A 20,820-nucleotide genomic window follows, 5' to 3' on the forward strand; every position below is an offset into this window, starting at 1 on the left:
GTTTCAAGCTGCCTGGGTGCCGGCCGCCATCTTGGCAGTTAATTTGCATATTGCCCTGATTAGCCAATGGGAAGGGTAGTGGTCGTATGCCAATTACCATGTTTCTCTTTTATTAGATAGGATAGTTAAGATCTGGAAATAGTGTAAGTGGCCATCAGTAGATGAGTGGCTAAAAAAGGTGTGGTACATTTATACAATGGATTACTATGCAGCTATAGAAAAGAAGGATCTCTTACTCTTGCAACAACATGGATGGACCTGGGGATTATTATGCTAAGCAAAGTAAGCCAGACAAAGACAAATATTACATGATCTCTCTTATATGTGGAATCTAATGAGTAAAATAAACTGATGAACAAAATAGGTCCAGAGGCATGGATGCATTGAACAGACTGACAGTTCTCAGAGGGGAGAAGGGTTGGGGAACAGGAAGAGATTAACCAAAGAACATATATGCATAGCCCATGGACACAGACAACATGGTAAAGGCCTGGGTTAGGGTGGAGGCGGGCAAAAGTGGGAGGGGATGGGGGACATATGTAAAAGTGTCAACAATAAAATTAAAAACTATTTTAAAAATTACTAAAACTTAAACACAAAGAGAAGACAACTTAAAAAAATAAAAATAATATCCAAGACCGGTAGGAAAATATCAAAAGATCTAACATATTCATAATTAACATATCAGAAAGTAAAGAGAGATAATGGGGTAAAATAAGTAATGACTGAGAATTTTCCAAAATTAATGAGACTGACCATAGATTCAAGAAGCTCAGAGAAAAATGACCTGGATACATAATTCCCCTCGCCCCTCTCTTTCTCAAACACACACACATATACATACATATCATACTCAGACTACTGGAAAGAAAATTCAAAGAGTAAATCTCAAAGGCACCCAGAGAAAAAAGAAACATTACATATAAAGAACAAAGATAGGAATTTTGCTGTGGCTTACTTTTCATCAGAAAGTATGGGAGCCTAAAGTAATGTAAGTGGAATTACATTTTTAAAGTGCTGAATGAAAAAAACCCATAACAAACCCCACAGAAAACCCCTACCAAAAACTTTCAGCCTGAATATATACCCAAGGAAAATATCTTTCAAAAATGAAAGAGATGGTTTTTCTTAGACAAAGAAAAATTAAGCACTCATTGCCTGCAGACCTACTCTATAAAAAGTGTTAAGGCAAGTTCTTCAGATAGAACGTGATCTACATAAAGCTGATCTACACAAAGACCACTGAAAATGGAAAAAAAGCAATTTCTTATTTTTAGTTTCTCTGAAACAAAGGTCAGCAAACCTTTTATATAAAGGCTAAATAGTAAATATTTTTAAACTTTGAGAGTTTATATAATCTTTTGTATCTACGCAACTCTGCTATTGTAGTGTGAAATATGGAAATGGTTGTGTTCCAATAAAACTATTTTTAAAAAATAGGGTTATGTGCTAGATTTGGCCCATGAGCTATAGTTGACACACCTCTGCTCTAAATGATAACTGTCTAAAGCAAAAATAGTAGTAATGTATTTATGTGTTATTGTGTGTTTATAGTGTATTTGAGAGTCCACCAGACCAACTTTGAATACTTGAAATTTTCTGCTTTGACCCTATGGACATCTGACTAGTGAGCATGGAAGCAGGCTGGAATTTCCTTCTTTAATTGCACTGAGCATAACCTACTAGTTGGGAACAAAAGAGGTAAAAATGGGATCAGAGATATACCTGTGTCCCTCCCCAAATGCCTGTTGTTGTTTTTTTCTATTAGTCATCTTGATCTGGAAATCAAAGTTAAATTCCCTGTCTCTGGAGATCTGAATATTTCTGGTAGTATTAATGGGAAGAAGGTTTACTAAGTACCATTTATTGAGTCTCATTTGGTGTCAGGACTGTGGTAGGCTTTTCACATGAATTATATTTAATCTTTAGAATAATCCTAAGAGAAAAGTGCTATTATCTGCATTTTACAGATTAGAAAAACGGAGACTTAAGAGTCTGACTTGCTAACATGCAACTTGTAAGTCGTAGTATCCAGATCAAAACTATCCTCCCCCCTTTTTTTGTCCTCTTATACATCACAGTGCCACCAGTTCTTTTATCTCTTCATCGATGAGAACAAACATAGTTAACATTAAATAGAGGGATATAACAGCTGTTTGGTGTACTTGACAGATAATATGGAGAGATAATGCTATGTGATGTAATTATATTTTCTGGTTAGGATTCTCTCTTCCTCTAGATCAGTGGTTCTCAACCTTCTGGCCCATTAAATACAGTTCCTCATGTTGTGACCCAACCATAAGATTATTTTCGTTGCTACATCATAACTGTAATGTTGCTGCTGTTATGAATCGTATGTAAATATCTGATATGCAGGATTGTCTTAGGCAACCCCTGTGAAAGGGTCGTTCGACCGCCAAAGGGGTCACAACCCACAGGTTGAGAAATGCTGCTTAGATCATAAGCCTCTTCCACCCTCCAACCCTGTCTTCTCAGTTCTAGTGTATACTTACTAAATATCTGAAGTAACCCTTAAAGACTGGACTCTCCTGGTCTCAGTTCCAGCTCACTGTTGCATAGCTGATGGCTAGATTATCAAGTTTGACTTTGCTACTGGTCAGTTTATTCTGATGCCAGTCACTTCTTTCTGCTAACCTATAATCTTGGTATGCTAAAGCATTATAACTAACTAGAGGCCCAGTGCACGAATTCATGCACGGGTGGGGTCTGCCCGGCCCATCCTGATTGGGGCCAGTCAGCCACGGGGAGGGGCCGCAGGAGGTTAGCCGGCCAGCCCAACCCTCATTGGGCCGGTTGGCCGGCCGCAGTGCGCGTCTTAGCGACTGGTCATTCCGGTTGTTCTGGTCACTTGGCTTTTATATATATAGATTCCTCCCTTCAGAACTGACAATAGTTAAATAAACATGATTTTCCTGAGAATAAGTTATGTACAGATGTAATAGTCATATAGCAAAGATTGATGTTTTTTATTTTTGTTCAAGTAGTGTCCCATTTTATTAAAGAGATGGTCGAGTGTTCTTTAATGGAATCTTTAGATGTTTGTTATAAACAATAAAATGTTTTAAAAGTAAAATATGTTGTATAGTTGATGGTAATAAGAAAAATAAAGTAGGCAAAGTGGACTGTAAGTGTTGAGGTGCAATTTTGAACACAAAAGGAGTGACTTCACTGAGAAGTTGATATTTGAGTAAAGAACTGAAGGAGGTAAGGGGTCAAATCATGTAAATGTTTGGGCACAGAAGCAACAACAGATGCATGGGCCCCGAAGCCGAGTGGGGCCTGGCGTTTTTGAGTTCTTCATCCCGCGTCCACCTGTATCATACACTCTACCTTTCCTGTTAGTGTGACAGGTAAATTGTCCCTGCCAAGGCCAACCCCTTCACTCTCTCTCATGTAGGACGTGATCCTGCTGTCATGCCCTCTCTTTCCTGTATCATGTTTCCTCTCAATTGATTTGTCCTCATGACCATGCAAGCATGGTGTAATGATCCCCTTTATCTATTGCTTCTTTTCTCTGTTCTCCTTCACAACAAAATTAAAAAGAAGTTGTTTATATTATCTCCACTTCATATTCCATTCTTTTTTTGTTTTCACCTACTCCAGTGAGGCTTTGCCACCAAAAAAACATTTAAGAATGCTCTTGTCTAGGTCACCAGTGGCTTCCATGTTTCAGTTGCTCCTTTTTCATCCTCTCTAGTTAAATATTAGCCATTTATCTCTTTTCTTGTTTAGTAGGTGTTTCTCCCTACTATTATGTAAGTTCTATGACTGTAGGCACATGGATGCTCCTCAGTATTTGTTGAATGTGTGGATGAGTGATGCCACAAACCTCCTTGTCCATACCTCATGTGCACCATTGTTCGCTTATCTGATATCTTTTCCCTTAGGCTAAATTTCTAAAAGTAGAAATTACTAAGTTCAAGGATGCATGCATTTTAAAGACTTTTGCTACTTGTTAGTAAGCTGCCTCCTTACCAAAACATGCAATTAACATTTATTTTTAAGGCTTTAGCATTTATTGCGAATACCTCTGAAATACTTTTACTATTTTAGATTTGTATCTTTTCCCAGATTGCCAGGATCAAATTATATATGCCTGAATTCTAGTATAACTTGGAATTTCATACTTTAATATTCTGTCAGGGCAAGATACTCTAATAGAAGAGAGCCTGCCTGAAGTTTTGTGTTCAGAGTATTGGTGACTTAGAATATCTTGGATGCAGCATTACTGTCTTTAGGAAAGAGATTTTAGCCATTATACTACATTCTGCTGTATTACCTGAGGAATAACACATTTACTAGAGGTGCTTTCTTTTAAATTGCTGTCCCAATCTGAGGTCAAGTACTGTGGTAACTACACTTTTGCTATATTGAAGAAACAGAGCATTCACACACACACACACACACACACACAATGCACGCACAAGTTGTACTCTGATTATATGGCTGAATTTCTGATGCTGGACTTAAAAGTTGAGTAGTCTAGTGTAGTCGAGTTACTTACATGTTCCCAGTATTTTGTAGTAAAAATGTAGGCATAGGTATTGATAAGAATAAAAATAGACACATTTATCCTGGACGGTGTGGCTTAGTTGGTTGGCTGTCATCCTGGGCACAGGAAGGTTGCCAGTTAGATTCCCAGTCAGGGCACATGCCCAGGTTGCAGGCTTGATCCCTGGGGTGTGCAGGAGGCAGCTGATTGATGTTTCCCTCTCACATCGATATTTCTCTCTATCTCTTCCTCTCTCCCTTCCTCTCCCCCTTCCCTTCTCTCTAAAAATGAATAAAAAATCTGAAAGAAACCCCAAATGGACACATTTTATAATTATCATTGTGTTATACTGAATGTAAAGTTGTGTCCCATTTGACATATGACAACAAAGTATATTTTATTATGTATTCTTTGGATTTTTTCCTTTATTGAGAGAAATGTTTCTGCTATTGTTAATTAGCTAGTAATGGCTGTTTTCAGTGTTCTTCAATTATAGTATGTTACTTGATTATATGTTATAAAATAAACTTAAGTTTATCTTAGGCTGCTAAACTCAGTAGTTGAATATAAACTTATTGTTAGGAACAGGTTTCTTGTACATTTTGAGAGTGAAGGGGAAGCTAAAAGTAAAAAATAAAGAAATAGCAGGATATTTTCTTTCATTAGCGTTCTCAGTAAATTAATCTTTTCCACTTCTGGTTCTCCCTGGTCACTGAAACGTAAGTGTAGATACCAGCCCAGAATGTCTCAGGAACAGGGAGGTTTTGAATGACAGCCATCACTGCTATCTAGTAATTGATAACAAACGTTTACTAAGTGCCTACACTTTCAGATATAAAGTCCTAAGGTCTGGGTTAGTAAAATGCGTAATATATCCGTCCTTTAAAAGTTCACAGTCAAATGGGAGAATAAAGACTAATGATGGAATTCATAACTCAGAATGAGGTGAATCTGCTTTGTATTCTAAGTGGTATGTCATTTTAGAAAGTTTATTGTCATGTTACCACCAATATAAATGTCCATATATCCTTTATTATTGTCAGGCCATCCCATATGAGTCTCTGTCTGTTTTACTGATAATTGAGCACAAATATGTATAGGCTTTATAATTATTGATAGTGAAGAATTTTTAAGTATTCCTAAGATAGGGTGCCCATGAAAGAGCCTTATAGGTCAACAAAGATATTTATTTGAATATCCAGCATTTGGGCATGAAATTTGGAATATTTAATAAACTGAACTCATATTTTATGAAAAATGTTCATGCATACCTATTTTGAGAAGAGTCTGTTTATTTAAACTTATTTAAACTTAATAGCCTGCATTTTTTCACTTTGATGTCAAATTGTAGCTGTTAAATTGCTCTTTGAGTAAGAATTAGTGAAATTTCACTAGTGTTTTTTGTTTGTTTGTTTTTCTGATACCCTTGGTTGTACTTTTAGCCCCCTGGATCTGAGTAAAATAAACTACTGTTAAATAACAGAATTTCAACCAAGTAAAATTTAAAGGGCTAATTGGCTTTATTCAACAATTCATGAATCAGGCAGCATCCCATCTAGCAAATAGAAAGGGTCTCCACCATGCTGTAGAAAAGGAAATGTTTTAAAAGTGGAAAGGGGGCAGAGAAAAAGAAGTAATCAGCAAAGAATGTATCATTTCAGGCAGGGTTGCCTCCTAAAGGGAAGAGAAGGGGCCTATTGGGCTGTAGTGCTGACCAGGTAATTCCATGTTGACTGGTTAAGATTGCATTCCTGGGAGGCTGAAACTTGGTTAAGTTTAAGTCTTAAATCTTGGTTTGCTAATGTGGGGACTCCATTTTGGGCCTGTTGTCTCTCTCTCTCTTTTTTTAAAAATATATTTTATTGATTTTTCACAGAGAAGAAGGGAGAGGGACAGAGAATTAGAAACATCGATGAGAGATGGATCAGCTGCCTCTTGCACACCCTCCGGGGATGTGCCCGCAACCAAGATACATGCCCTTGACCAGAATCAAACCTGGGACCCCTGAGTCCGCAGGCCGACGCTCTATCCACTGAGCCAAACCGGTTCAGCTGTTGTCTCTTTTTTTAATATTACTTACAGTTAAAACTAGAAACTGCATGAATGAATATATATAATTTTTCTTCTTACTATTCTTTTAATTTGAGCAATATCTTTGGTTTAAATTTAAGTTAGATAGCTCAGATTATAAACTAAATGAATCCAAAATAAGGCAGGTAAGCTTGATGCTATGGCTTCGTCCTTACTCTACTCTTCTATACATCCTGGTAGAAATTTTGAAAGTAAGAGGATATTTCCAAGGAGGAAAGCTTAATTTTGCTGTCTTTGAAATAATTGTTAAATTGCTTATATTTCTTAAAAAAAATTGAATTAGTTTTTAAAAGTCAGGAATTTATCTAGTTTGTACCAGTTTTGTGGAACTGATTCTACAACATAAAATAATTTTGCTATCCTCTCTTTTTGTGATTAGACATTAAAACCAAACATAAAGGTTAGGTTAAAGATATTAGGCAGAAATAAAATATATATGTGTTTGGAAATAAACTTACTTTTTAGTGTTATATAAAGACAATTTAAATTAGCTGGCATAATTTATGCAGAAAGTAATAACAGTTTGAGCATATGAAGTGTGTGTATATCTGTGTCTCTGTAATTTTGTCTTAAGGAAGTAGAATAAATATTAAAATTTATTTTGCTCATGAAATGATTAAATTTAGATGTTACTTTTTCCAGAGCACTGAGGCTGTGTAACTGCTGCTTGTTTATAGTACTCCTTTGTGGAAGGAGGTGGATTCATAAATTAAAATTGGCTTAGTTCAGCAGTCATTAACTATATGAAGACACTAGGTGGTCTCATTTAGAAAGCCATGTATATTTCCATGGTCTATTTTATATTTGAGGTTATGCAAAAATAGTTAATATTTATGTTCTGATGTTTTTAAAAATTATCATCTGCTTTGAATTGATTTAGTGATTTATAGATTGTAGTTGTCTTGTTTTACCAGTGTTTAGTTTGTTCTTAAAGTTAGTTTAGCTCTTCATTGGGAGCTATGTTTTGATTTGATTAGTAATATGCCACTAAACATCTGTAAGAAATACAGAAATAAATACCTATATTTTGTTTATATATAATTCTGAAAATTATTTATTTAATGAATTATTGCACATATTTTAATTTTCAAGTATGAAAGGATTTGTAAAAAACGTCTTAAGTGTGTTTATTAGCAGTTTGAAAGGTATAGCTTTTTTATGTGATTAAATTCAATATTCTAAAGAAAGAAGTTAGTATATTTTGAAACCATTGGAGAATTGGTTGAATTGGAGAAAAGTCAATGACTTTTTGTAAATTAAGATTTTTGTTTTAAGGTTTGCCTTTCCCTCTTACCTGGTACTAATTTCCTGGGGACTTGTTATTTTCTGATTAAGCATGTCAGGGTTTGCCCAAAATTTAAATGATCAAAATGTACTTGATTTTATTAAACTGAGTTTATCAAAAGTCTATTGCCATTTGCTTATGGTTTCTGGCTCTTGCAAGCAGAGAATAATATTGCACTTAATTAGATTTATGCTGACTTTTAAGAAACGTATTTGTTCCAAGCAGTCTAAGAAGTGCAAAGATTCATGTCAATATTCAGAAATCATATTTTCCTTGAACAGAAGGTTGTGATAAAATGGTACATGGTATGTTTTCATTGCCTGTTGAAAGACTTTCATGCAGTTAAAATAAGCATTTTGATGGTGGTTGAATTAAGAGTTTTTTGTCAGTTTCTTCTCATCATGGATGATTAGACTAAAATGTCTGCTTGTCTTGACTTGAGATCACCACAGCTTCAGATAACATGCTTTGTGATTGAAGGTCGAAATATTTTGAATTCTAATAGGCTGCCAGATGAATTGCTTGAAATAGACTGTAAAATTTCAAGGCTTCCTTTTCCATCTGCTGTGAAAAGAACCATTGGGAATGGTTGAGCTTGATGATCATAGAATTACTGGATGGTGATTCTAAAACCCTCAAAGGGAAGTTGCTATGGAGATCTAGTTCCAAACTGTGAAATGATTCACCTTTGAAAGGCTGCAGGGTCTGAGAAGCTGAACACATCATTGTTCAGGTGGTCATTGGTTAGGAAATTGCTAGTGCCTGTGTAATCAGCACTCCTGTGGTAGTTAACGATCTAAAAAGGTTTGTTCTGAATCATGTGGGACAACAGCAATGTGCATAAGATGGCTTCTCTCAATCATGGTTTGCTCAGCATGGTGCTTGTAAAAATACTGTGAACTAAAGAGCACAGAAATGAACGGCTTCATTGAGGAAATTTTTTGAAAAACAAAATTTTGCATTGATGAGTTTGATATCTGAAAATGGTTCCTTTTGAAAATAAAGTTGTTACAGAAACATGCTTTGTTTTCTTTGTTTTAATCCCCCCCCCCCCAGTCCCGTTTTGTGATAAGAAGCTCTTTATCTCTCTAGGTCTAGGGCCTTACCTTGGTGAAATGTTCAGTTTTTAATATCTTAAGTAATATATCTTAAGCAGGAGTTTAGAAAAGCTCCAAAATCATAGGTAAGAGAATCTAGGAAAATTCCTAAAGCATTAGGAGTAGCATGTTGTTCCCCCTCTAGGGATTGTTCCCTCAAATTTTCATTATTCAGTGTTTGTGACAACAGATATTTGAAATTGATATTTTAAAAATAATTTTCTTCTATTTTTACTAACTTAATTATCACCTTTCACTTTTTTTTCTCTAAGAAACCTGAGACCAGAATAATTTGAAATTTGAAATGAATTGATGGCAAATCATTGTAAACTGTTGTTCTCCCATATTAAGATTTCAAAATAGGTGAAATTCAATCTTAATATCTTAAAAGGCTATAATGTTGAGCTTTAGTAATCAAGTATGAAACCTTATCGTAGATAATTTTAAATACCAAGTTTTTCTAGATAATGGAGTTTTCCCCAGACATTTTATTGTTGTTGTTTTTAATCCTCACCCAAGGATATTTTTTCCATTGATTTTTTAAAATATATTTTATTGATATTTTTACAGAGAGGAAGGGAGAGGGATAGAGAGTTAGAAACATCGATGAGAGAGAAACACCGATCAGCTGCCTCCTGCATGCCCCCTGCTGGGGATGTGCCCGCAGCCAAGGCACATGCCCTTGACTGGAATCGAACCAGCGACCCTTGAGTCCGCAGGCCGATGCTCTATCCACTGAGCCAAACCACTCAGGGCTCCATTGATTTAGAGAGAGTGAAAAGAAGGGAGGGAGAGAAGGAGGGAAGGAGAAATATCAATGTGAGAGAGACACATGCAGTAAAGTCATCCATTTTAAATAAGAATTGTAAGATGAATTTCTTTTATAGTTATGTGTCCACTCTCACAATCGATAAATACAATGTTTGAAGCATTCTAAAATGCGTCCTCATATTCTCTTGTAGTTGATCCCCTCCCCCAACCTGGTCCTCTGGCAACTCTAACCTGCTTTCTATAAAAGCTATCATTTATAGCTGTGTCATTTTTAAAATTTCATAGAGTATCATATGGTATGTAGTCTTTTGTGTTTGGCTTTTTTTTTTTTTTTTACCTAGCATAATGTTTTTGAAATTCATCCATATTGTGTGTATTAATATTTTGTCCCTTCTTATTGCCTTGTAGCCTTTAATAGTATGGATTTATTATAATTTGCTTATCCATTTATTAGTTGATGGACATTTGAATTTCAAGTTTCCAGTTTACTAATGAATAGTTGTGTACAAGACTCTGTGTGAATATGTTTCTTTTATTTTTATTTTTATAAATACCTAGAAGTGGGATTGCTGAAGTGTCTGCTAAGTGTGTGTTTAGTTTTATAAGACACTGCCATATACTGTTTTCCAAATGGGTGTAATATTTTGCTTTCTCACCAGCAATATGTAAATTCCAGGTACTCCACATCCTCTCCAACATTTGATATTGTCAGTCATTTAAACTTTAGACGTTCTAGACCAGCCGTGGGCAAACTACGGCCCGTGGGCCGGATCCGGCCCTTTGAAATGAATAAAACTAAAAAAAAAAAAGACCGTACCCTTTTATGTAATGATGTTTACTTTGAATTTATATTAGTTCACACAAACACTCCATCTATGCTTTTGTTCCGGCCCTCCGGTCCAGTTTAAGAACCCATTGTGGCCCTCGTGTCAAAAAGTTTGCCCACCCCTGTTCTAGACTCTATAGAGGGTTTCTCATGTGGCTTTAATTTCTACTTTCCAGATGATTAGTGATGAGCATCTTATCATGTGCTTAATTGCCATATGTATATCTTCTCTGGTGAAGTATCTATTCAAGTCTTTTGCTTATATTTAATTGGATTGTTTGACTTTTTTTGAGCTAAAAGAATTCTTTATATGTTCTGGATACAAGTGCTTTGTCAAATATATATTATGTGAGTCCTGGCAGGTATGGCTCAGTTGGTTAGAGCATGGTCCCATACACCAAAAGGTGGCAGGTTCAATTCCAGGTCAGGGCACATACCCAGGTTGGGGATTTGACTCCCTCAGTTAGGTTCCTGTCAGAGTTTCCTAGTCCTCTATTGTGTTTACAAGTTCATAACTAATAGAGTGATAGCTGTCTTCAGTCTGCCTAGGAAACTGCTTCTCAGAGGCTTTGTTATATCTTTCTGCGCACAAGAGGCAAATTTAGGTTCCACTTGTAAGTTACATTGGCTTACTTTTCCTTTGTAAATTGAAATTCCCAAAGTTGGGTCAAAAGTAAAATGTTCATTAGGTACATAAAAAGCTTATAGGAAGTAACATTTGAGCTATGAGTGATAATTTTCTAGAAAATGAAAAGAGGAAAGATAGTCTCAGTATCTTTATAAAGTACATTTTTTCCTCTGTTACTGATTTAATTTGACAGACTAATACAATTTCTTTTTTTATTCAAATATTTTTTATTGGTTCTTTTCTGTTTCTAAAAAATGGCTTACATTATATATAAATATATCATGTCATTTACTTATTCTTTACTAATATATCACGGACATTCTTTCAGGTCAATATATAGTTCTTTCCCTTTCTCTTATTGGCTGATTGATTTTTTTAAAAATTTTTCTTCTTTCTCTTTTTTAGAAGCCACGTAATACTCCAGAGAATGGAAGTAAAAAAACACAGAACTAATAACTGACAAAGTGATGGAGACTTAGTAGCATGGTCTTTCAAAATGTAAATTAGATCATGTCTCTTTCCTTCAAAATCTTTTTCCCCCCATGAAATAAGGTCTGCATATCATGGCCTGCAATGGCTCTGGAATGATTTGGCCCTTGCCTCTCTTTAAATTCGCCTTATCCCTTTTCTGCCCTTGCTCACCATCGCCCCCACAAGTTTCTTTCATAAGTGGTACTCTTGCATATGATCGATAAGTGCTTAAACATCATTTAAATTGATCATTTATGTTTAAGGAAGAAATAAAACTTGAACTGGATAGGCTTTGTTTAGATCAGGGGTCCTCAAACTTTTTAAACAGGGGGCCAGTTCACTGTCCCTCAGACTGTTGGAGGGCCGGACTATAGTTTAAAAAAAAACTATTAACAAATTCCTATGCACACTGCACACATCTTATTTTGAAGTAAAAAAAACAAAACGGGAACAAATACAATATTTGTATTTGCATGTGGCCCGCGGGCCATAGTTTGAGGACCCCTGGTTTAGATGAAAAGGAGCAAGAATCCTTGGCATGGAGTTTCCAGAAAAGGGAATAGCATCAACATTTGTTTTGTACCTTCTTTGTATCGAGATTTTGCTACACAATTTTTCAATAGATAATATCTCTTTTTGGAGATGAGGAATCTAGGAGTCGGAAAAATTGTTACAGCTACATGACCTTAGTCAAGTTCATGGTAGAACTGACAATTTCTGAAGCCAGGACTGTTGGCCTGAGCATACTCTTTCCAGGATATTTTTTACCAATTGGATGCATTAATTTTAATATATGTGATAATAGATACTCATTATTACAATGTTATGCTTATGGTAGGAAGCATAATTTCTGAGTTGTGATATTTCCAGTTACACTAGGATTTCATTTTGAAATGGCTTAAAAATAATCTACCAGTTTGTACTGCTGAGCAGATAAAATATATAGTTTCAGAACTGTCCCTAAGAACTTAATTTTTTTTATGTCTGCCCTCTGCCTTGACCAACTTTATCTTATCCTAAGGTGGCTTCCAGCATCTCACGGGTCATGTGGTTTGTAGTTCACATCCATTAGGGAAGAAAGAGTGACTTTGGCCTAGCCTTCCAATAAAAGGTCTTTAGATTACTTGGACCATGCTTAATCCTTGATCACTGTGGGCAGATAGAATAATCTAAAGTGAAACTGCTTAAACCCTAAAAAATAATTGGGAGGGGTGAGGGGATTGAAGAGGATCTAGATTGGGGTTGGAGAGCTGACAACAAATGTGTATGCTTCAGTGTCAAACTTGAACATTATTTACAATTCTATTAATTTGGAACAGAGAAAAAATGCCTGTTAAATTTTATGTTTAAAATTTTTGAGGAACCTATTTACTTTGATTGTTTACTGAGAAGTATCATCTTTTCATGCTAATACCTCATAATACTGGTTTAAAACATCTCATTATTGAGTTAAAACAGTATAATTCTGATGAAACTTCATAACTAGAGTCATAATAAAAATGTTTCCCCTTCATTAAATATGTGGTGAAGTTTATTGTTCATGAAAGTGAAACTGATCTGTTACTTGTGGGATTATCAGACATAAAGCAGAGTGATATTAGATAGAGCCTCCTCATAGTGCTCTGTGTTGGTTAGTACAAATTTTAAGAGTGTCTACATGAAAAAAGACAGAGTATAAATCTAAAACTTTATTAAATGCCATGTTTTAAAGGTTTTATATTGTATTATTTATTTTTAAACAGTTTTTGTTTATTTGGTTAAATGAAGTTCTGGTCTCCAAATGAAAATTGTTTTTCCAAGTTAAAAGTCATCTGGTATCTATATTTTTTATCAGCTTTCTAAGTAGGCACCCATACGTTTGTTTAGAGGTAATAATGATTTACTTTATATGTATTAGTGATATAATTGGTCATCAAATTCTGTTTTGTTTTGTTTTTCTAGAAGTACTTCTCTTCTTTTTCTATTTCGTTCTATTTCTACTACTACTTCTTAGTTCAGGCTATTATGCATTATCACTGACCTTGGTAATATGTTCTTGCTGGGGCTCTCTTTCTGCTGATCAGTGTCATCCTGGGATCACCTGCATCAGACACGTTTTGTTTAAAATATAGAATTCTAAGCAGTACCCTAGTGATCCAGAATCATGGAGGTGGCTGTGAATCATCTGTACCCTGGGAAATTTTGGAAAATCACTGTTTTAATCTCTCTAGTTTCTTCCTTCAATAGTAGTGGTTCTCAACCATTCTTATGCCCCATAGTGACTATGTCCAAGCATTTGGGTCCTATACTATAGAGGGGAAAAACAATGCCTATTTTTCACAAAGCAGGGAATAATTGTGTGCATTTTGTTAAATTTTCTACTTATATTTTAATAACATTGCAGTGTTATTTAGAAGTACATATTTTTGCTATGGTTTTAAAATATGCACAAATAAAAACCTACCAGTAGCTGAATATTGTGGTGAATATTACATTTTTTATTATGCTGATTCTAAGCCACAAGGTAATGGATACATTCGGATTCAGTTATTAAGTAAGAAGCATTACCTTCATAGCCTGGCATGAGGCAAGAAGAGGGAGATATTGCTAGTATTTCAGAGGACCACATTTTTGGCATTTCACTTTTACTGGTGACATAGACATTGAAAAATGAGATGTATCACTGCTTGTGAGTCATGGCATTTGGTTATGTTACTGCCTCTTATAAAACATTCATGCCTTCCTTGGGAATTCCATTTTCTGGCTAGTCCTTATGGCTTTTCATTGTCAAGCATTAGTATGTTTTTCAGTGCTTTCTTTTCTGTTCTAAATTTTCCTCAAATGGATTTGTTCTTTGTGCTCTGAATGTACTTTATTCATGTCACCCTTGTCTCTGCTGTACCTCTAGCTAAGTACTACTCTCTAAGGTCCATGTCCTCTGTGATCTTACTCCCTTATTCAACCCTTTTGCTCTTTCTTCCCTATCTTTGAGATTAGGAGCTCTCTTTTGTATGTAACATTTCATATAGCCATGATTTAGTTACATATGCTTGTCTTATTTCTCCAACTAGACTATAAGCTCCTTGAAGGTGTGAGCAATATTATGTAATTTCATCTTTCCCCAGATACTGAAGTATGTTTTTCTACATTGCATTTAATAAAGGAAGGATGTCATTTTCATTGCTAGAAATTTTTTCCAGCTTTAGAGTAAGCTGGTTTAAATTGTGATCTAGCAAATTTCTTATCCTACTTTGTTTTTTTGCCTAAGAGAATATGCAAGGTGCAAATGGGTATGATTTATTGTCTTTATCCAAATCTGAGGATCAAGCAGTAAGATTTTAGGTAAATAAAATTCTTGTATTTCAATGTTTTACATTAATGCTATGTCTCTATGCTTTTTCTGTAATCTAGTCACACAGGCAGATTTACCTATGACTATACATATAAAGTACATTTATCATTACATTTTTAATTTGTTTTTATTACTATAACTTCAGTGTTATATTATCTCCAATATTATTCATACTCTTATTTAGGGTTAAAACTTACCTAGCAAAATAATTTATGATGTGTATACTATTGTGTTTGATATAGTCTTTGAATTCTTATAGGTAAAAAGTATATGTTGGGAAGGAAATCTTGTTTAAGAAATAAACTGTACTATTTAAAATAGAAAACAGAGAGCTCTTTTTAACATTGCGGCTGAGTTAAACGAATAATCTTTCCACCATTACTAAGAAGTGCATGTAGTTAAAAATACATTTATACATATTATTTTTTTAAAAACCTAGTTAACTTTAAAATATGTAAGTTTTCTTGTCGTTTAGGGTTCTGTGAAGCTGATCATCAAGAGGGTTGCAAATCATTGGTGGTTTCTATTTTCAGATTTCCACATCCCGGAGTAATTTGCTTTAATTTCACCCAATTTAACCTATACTTCACACCATCACCATTCAGCTTTAATAGCTATGTTCTATGCATAAGAAAAGCAGATAAATGTCCACAATTAGGCTGCAAATGATTACAACTAGTTAGGGCTTTATGAAGACAAAACTTAAAGGACTATGGCGCCAAACAAAGCCACAAAAGACGGCTGAAAATGCTGTCTCCAGAAGTCAGGTCTGCCATGGCATTTGATTTATCACTTTTGTAGTTGATTTTACTTATTTTAATATATTGGCAGGTGTGCCTACTCTGAGAAATATTCATCTTTAAGGATATTAGTTATCTGTTGTTAATGTATTTTTAGTTTTTAATTTATTTGCTTTCTTAAATTTCAGCATAGATAACCAAATTTAATCTTTTAAATTTTTATTTAAATGGTAGCATATTTGTTTGTAAATTAAGCATAGTTGGTTTGAAATGTATTAGCATTTATATACCTTCTCAAAGCATTTGTGAAATTAAGACTTCTCTGAAATGTTTGTCTATGTCGAATAGTCCTATCAGACATTTGATGGAAGCATAATTTTACAATTCTGTATAGAATTTTATTTCTGGATGGGTCTTAGCATGCAAAATATATGCCTATAGAGTATTACTTATGTAAAGTTACATGCACACATATAAAAGATTCTGAAATTGTTTTAATCCTATTTATGTGTTATGTTTTTTTTCCAATATGTATGTTCTTATTGATGGTTAATGACAGCATTATTTTAATGTATAAAGAATTTGGTTATGCTATAAGGCTTTTAAAAAGCCAAACTTTTCATTTTAATATAAAAGTGTTTTTTTCTCCTGTAAAATAAAATTTGTTCTTTTTGTTAATGTATTTTCATATTTAACAAATTAAAAGATTGGATCTCATCTCCAAGGTTTTGTCATAGATCCTGTCTTATTTTTTAGTGACTAAATCAAGGTTTCAGTTTAGTGTTTAGTTAGATTTTAGTATTTAATCATTTTGTTAAATATTCTCTAAGAAACTCTATATAGATAAGAGTAACAGTAGTGATGGATAATAATTTTATTTTACAGTTTGTGCGCACCCAGAATTATTCTTGTAATTGAAATACTCCCCATTTTAGAAATGTAATGTCTACTGTTTCATTATGAGGGAGGGGTCACATTTATTTAAAACATGTATTCATTTTAGATAATCCTTATTTCTTAAATAATAATCAAATAAGTAATGTCCCTTTAGTTTATTGTTGTTTACAAGCCAAAATAAATGTAGATTAAAAACCCAAGCAATTGGAGTTTTTATACACATGTAGCAAGCTCACATGTGTATGTGTGCACACAGTTGCTGACTTTAAAAATAATGCTTAAGAATTAATAGCTTGTTGCCTTTGCTTATAAAACCAATGTATGAGGGAAAGTGTACTGAAACTTATGTTTAACATATCTTTATTTTAAATGAATTAGTTAATTGTCTATCCTATGAAGTAGACCAATATAGCCATGGCAAGACAATATAGCTACACAGCTTCACAGTTGTATTAAACTAGTTTCATATGCTATATCATAAAACTTTCAGTCCAATCAGCAACTAAATTTAAATACTGCAAATTGTAGCAGCAAAACAATAATTCTGCTGATTAGCCCCTTTCCATTTCTTGTAAGTGAACTGTTTATGCTGTTGAGTACCTTTTGAAAAAAGAAAAAAGCCAAAACAGCCTTGATTAGTCAAGGAGTAATTGGATGACTTGATTTTAGCAAGAGAATGAATTGGTTGATGATAGCCTGTAACTAAGTGTAGTGGTTCTGTTCAGATGAATACATAACATACAGTCATCAGATCTTGACAGGTATAACATGTGAGCAGTGATGAAATCTGGTGGTGGGGGAGATAGGAAGGAGATGGAGAGTAGTAAGTTTGCCATGAAGTCTTTTACTGGAAAATTTGAGATGAATCTTAAAGGAATTTAAAGAAATTTTCATATATATATATTTTCACATTGGGGAAGGATATGGAGATTTGCCTCACTCTTATGATTGTAGTCCCTATGTTTTGTGCTCTGAAGACGAAAGAGTTATAGGATTCTTTAACTTTCTGCGATGGGATCATTGATTTTATATCCTTTTACTCTTGTTGAAGATTATGGTTCATTAGTAGAGCCATGTGAGAAAGCCTAGAAGTGTTAATTGTGTTCGTATTTAATTATTTAAAGTCTTGATTAGAAATTTTTGTATGCTAGATTCTTGTTTATGATTTCCTGATTATTTTTAAAACTTTATCTGAGTTTATATTAATTAAGTCTGGCATCAAGCAAAATTATTTTTTTAATTCATAAACCCAAGCTGTCACCCTCCCCCCTGAAGAATGTATATTTACACAACCTCCCCTCCTCTGTTATAATATGCTACATGGGTCCAAAAGCTTCAGCTGTATAAAATAAGAGGTAACTGTATTGCTAAATGAAACAAGAGGTGAACCTGCATCACTAGCTGTTGGGGGTGAGGGATGTGGCAAGGTGTACATCTAGCCAAATCCTTTCTGGGACTGGCTTTGATTTGGCACCACCTGGTGGTGCTTGTTTGTTCAGGCTTAACTATTTATGGTGATGACTAGATCGTGAAGACTAGGATAGCAGTAGAACTCCAGGAATCTTTTAGGTAGTTGGTACCCGTTTTGTTGAGCCAGTTAGAGTGGATTGGGTTGGAAGACTGCTGGGCATGCAGTGACTTACCTTACACAGTCTGCTCCCAAAGGCGTGATTACTTTCCTGTCCTTGATCTCCCTAGACCAGTGATGGCGAACCTTTTGAGCTCGGCGTGTCAGCATTTTGAAAAACCCTAACTTAACTCTGGTGCCGGGTCAAATACAGAAATTTTTTGATATTCGCAACCATAGTAAAACAAAGACTTATATTTTTGATATTTATTTTATATATTTAAGTGCCATTTAACAAAGAAAAATCAACCAAAAAAATGAGTTCGCGTGTCACCTCTGACACGCGTGTCATAGGTTCGCCATCACTGCTCTAGGACTTACCCTTCCTTCCATGTTTCTGCTCTTTTTCTATAACTGTGGATTATTGTATTTAAGGGTGTAATTATTTTTTGAGGCATGTTATCTGGTTTTAGGACATCTATCTGCACAGAACTTTTCGTTTGGACCCAACAATATGATTCCTATTGTGCAATGTGGATTTAGTCAAATCATCATTTTTCTATTGTAACAACAGATGTTCTAGGTGACTTTCCCTTTTCCATCCTTCTATCCACTCCACCTGCCTCAGTACAAGGTAAAAAGTCATAACCTATTGATATTATGGATAAAGCTATAAAATAGTTATTTAAAAATTAATAGATAACAATTTATTTATCTGTTTAATACCTGTCACATGTTTACTTTTTTAAGCATTTAAACACGAGTTTCACACTTTAATGGACCCAAGTGTAGTTATCACAGCATCAATACACTTAAATATGGAATTAAAAATAATTTATACTTACATCAAAACCTGTACATGAATCTTAATCTAAATTTTAAATGGCATCTACACATCAATGTTCCAGTTTGAAGCCTTGAGGCTGTCTTTTTTCCATCACATTGTACTGAATACTGACACTCTCCTTGCTCTCCTTCATCCTGGATTTACTTTTTTGTATTTATTATGTGCTGGTCTGTTTCCCCTTTTAGACTATAAATAGCTTTGAGGGAAGAAACTAATCTTTCAGCTTTTTCTCATCTCTGAAATTCTCTTTCCAGTTCCTGCACAACTCTCTTTGTGATTAACATTCAGTAAACACTTGTTAAATATGTCTCCTAAATAAATGTGTATCTTTAACTAGCTATTATACACCTCCAATTAGATGACTGGCCATATTTCATTTTTTTCCCATTGGATATACTAGTAATTCCTCCTGTCCACTAGACAAAGAAATCTTTGTAAAGATTTTCTTTAATTTTTTTTTAGATTTGACCTTATTTTGTTTTTATTTCTATAACTTGTACCAAATAATCAACCGCTTTGTTTGTGATCATCAGTCTCTCTCCAAGCTATTAGATCTTGTACATAAATGAGCAAGAGCAAGATCACAAGAGCGCCTCTATGAAAAATCTACATAAGAATTTTATAATCACCCCTCAGGTCAGTGTTAGAACCTTTCCATCTGTTGATATCTGCACATTGGAACCTATGGCAACATCTTTTGTTTGCTACCTTTGTATTTTAGTGCACACCAGTCCTTCTCACCTGTGGCTTAGGGAAGTCTGGAGATATTTTTGTTCTTCACAACTGGGGAGGGGGTGCCTGTATGCAAATGCCCATGTGTGTTACTGACATCTGGTTTATAGAGGCCAGGGGTGCTGTTAAAAATGCTACAGTACACAGGTCAACCCCTCCCCCACCCCCACAGCAAAGTATTAATCTGGCCCAAAATGTTAGTAGTGCCAAGGTTGACAAGTCCTAGTATATACCTTGTCTTTAGGTTTTCATATGTAAGCATAGGTAACATTTTGGGTGCTTATTATGTGCCAGGCACCACCCTAAAATGTTTACATATATTATCACTTTCAATCTTCAGAACAATCTATGAGGTAGGTATCATTGTCAATATTTTACAGATAAGAAAACTAAGCCACAGAGAAATTCACTAATTATACTACTAATGAATCAAACAGTCTGAAATTCAAATTTGAACCAAATAGTCTGATTTCAAAGTCTGTGCCTTTGTTATACTTACACTTCCATCCTGCCTGGAATGTTCTTAACTCTGCTTCCCTTTGCTAATATCTGTCTCAGAAGGACCTCATCTGTATTTAAACTTCCCTTTCTTAAGTCTGATTCATGCTGATCAATCCTTTGTCTTGGTTTTTCTTGTATGGCTGCATTTATTGGTCTTAGTTATAGTATACTAGAAGCCTGGTGCACAAAATTTGTGAACTTGTGTGGGGGGTCCCTCAGCCTGGCCTGTGCCCTCGAGCAGTCCAGGAGCCCTCAGGAGATCTCCGGGAGCCCTCAGGGGATGTCCGTGGGGAGTGGGCCTAAGCCGGCAGTTGGATATCCTTAGCACTGCCACAGAGGGGGAGAGGCTCCCACCACCACCGCTGCGCTCGCCAGCCATGAGCCTGGCTCAGGGCTTCTGGGTGAGCGGCACTCCACCTGCGGGAGTGCACTGACCATCAGGGGGCAGCTCCTGCATTGAGTGTCTGCCCCCTGGTGGTCAGTGCGCATCATAGCAACTGGTTGTTTGGTTGATTTGCATATT

The 20,820-nt window shown here is 35.1% G+C and overlaps 1 protein-coding gene across 8 annotated transcripts in view; it reads left to right on the top strand.

The window, feature by feature from the left end:
• The window catches only part of OLA1 (Obg like ATPase 1), a 172,493-nt gene that overhangs the window by 64,413 nt on the left and 87,260 nt on the right, over nucleotides 1-20,820 (top strand). The window contains exon 2 of one of the 8 annotated variants that reach the window (XM_036319381.1): nucleotides 1,555-1,701. The exons of the other annotated variants lie outside the window; for them this stretch is intronic. The gene's annotated coding sequence lies outside the window, so the exon portion shown is untranslated. The remainder of the gene's footprint in view (nucleotides 1-1,554; nucleotides 1,702-20,820) is intronic. 8 annotated transcript variants of the gene reach the window in all.

The sequence above is a fragment of the Myotis myotis genome, unplaced genomic scaffold (genome assembly GCF_014108235.1).
Source record: "Myotis myotis isolate mMyoMyo1 unplaced genomic scaffold, mMyoMyo1.p scaffold_m19_p_8, whole genome shotgun sequence".
NCBI lineage: Eukaryota > Metazoa > Chordata > Mammalia > Chiroptera > Vespertilionidae > Myotis > Myotis myotis.